At 41.0% G+C, this 1,723-nt stretch overlaps 1 protein-coding gene across 1 annotated transcript in view; it reads right to left on the bottom strand.

Annotated features, from left to right (window-relative positions):
* MED6 (mediator complex subunit 6) overlaps positions 1 to 1,723 on the bottom strand; it is a 27,913-nt gene that overhangs the window by 8,561 nt on the left and 17,629 nt on the right. The gene's annotated exons all lie outside the window — the stretch shown is intronic.

The following is a 1,723-nucleotide window of genomic DNA, read 5'->3' as shown; positions in this document are numbered from 1 at the left end:
GGCCTCCGCTTGCCGGGGCTCGGGCCTTGGGATGGGCTTCGTGCTGAGAGGCGGCTCTTTAATGCTGTCAGTCTTTAACGGCACGAGACGTCAAAAACCAAAGCTCACCTTAATTTTCCAGCGTTCTCACTTCTGAGCCCTTGTCTTTGTTGCTGAGATCATATTGTGTGGACATGCTTTTCACCAATTAATTCCTGTACGTGCACGCTGCAGACGCTGGCTTACAGCAAATCTCTAATTACACGGCAAGACCAGCTGAGGCACTGCTGAGAAGAACTGTTCCTTTGGTAACGTTCTCACCTCTACTGCAGGATGAAAGTCTTGGATTTTTTCCCTTAGCTTTCTCTGAAGCAGGAGTCCTAATGAGTGTTCCTGTGCTGCCTTTTGTAGCAGGAGGTGTGGGTCACAAGTGGGGATCTGATCAATTCTGCAGGTAAAATGAGGAATTTATGCTCGCTGCCTTCAGTGTCAGAGAAAGGCACCTGGAGGAATGGCTAGTCAGACATATTCACAGAGGATTTATTTTGTGTGTTTTAAAAGTGCATAAAACACATGGATAAAAATAGGTACCTTTTCATGCCCCAGTGTTTTGATGTCATTTAGTATCATTTTCCCCCAAGTGGAATTAATTTTATGTATTTCCGCTATCAGCTATCAGAGCTAATGAGGAATATTGTCCTGCTATGACCCTCTCTGCTAGGCACTGTATGTACAACACACAGAATAAAAGAGACCGCTCCTCATTTACAGTGAGTAAATCCGCAGTGGATGTGGGATTGGTGGTGCTGAACGCTCCGATCGCATTATGGGTACGGAGGGGACGTAAGCAAGGACTCCCTTTATGGTCTCACATAAACAGAACTAAATTGAGAGGACTCCGTCTACTAATGGTAGTCTTTGTGCGCATCTCCACAGACCACAGAGGCAGAAATAATAATCAAGCTGTATGCCATCAGGTAAAAAGCATTGTCTCTGTATCCTTGTCATTATACCCTGCATAGTTTCCAAAATATATCAGAGGCTTCAGAACAAGGAGATCATCACTGTGCTTTGGATTCTGCCAACCTATGATATATATCGCACTGTAATAGTAACTAGCTCCAAGTCCCATTGACTGATCTGTGCAACTCTAGCTTTCGTCTGAATTGCAAGGGAAATTTAAATTCCTGTCCTAATGCAAAATTGCATGGCTTGAACTGCATATGAAATGAGTGAGTTGTTACCAGTTTTATATTAAATAGGAATGGAAAAATGTTTCTTTTTGTTTTGGCAAAAAAAAAGAACCAAGTAGTGCTAGAAAATTATAAGCAATGCAAGGAAAATGCTAAAACCACAACATCTTTAAAGGGGAGGTTTAATTGGGCTACTATGAATATGTTTCCCTTAATTTGTATTATCATTTTGCTGGTGAGATTTCCTTATTTCCATCCTGAAAATAATGAAAATTTCAATGGTATCTTTAGTGACACCACATATGTAGTCATTTATACCGTAGCTTTCTGTAGGCCTCAAAATTCATTGTGGAATGATGCTTTAGAAATCTATAAAATGGGCAGATTGCAGAATTCTGTTCTTCACATCCTTAATCAGGCACTTCTGCTGACTTCAAAGTCGTTAATTTCTCCTTTTGTTCAGTGCATCTGCCTGTACTTTTCCTTCCTGAGATACTGTTTTATGCACAGTTTTTATAAATACTGCTAATCACATGCACTGACTACAGAAA

Source organism: Meleagris gallopavo, chromosome 5 (assembly GCF_000146605.3).
Source record: "Meleagris gallopavo isolate NT-WF06-2002-E0010 breed Aviagen turkey brand Nicholas breeding stock chromosome 5, Turkey_5.1, whole genome shotgun sequence".
NCBI lineage: Eukaryota > Metazoa > Chordata > Aves > Galliformes > Phasianidae > Meleagris > Meleagris gallopavo.
This window is presented reverse-complemented; position numbering and strand designations above follow the sequence as displayed.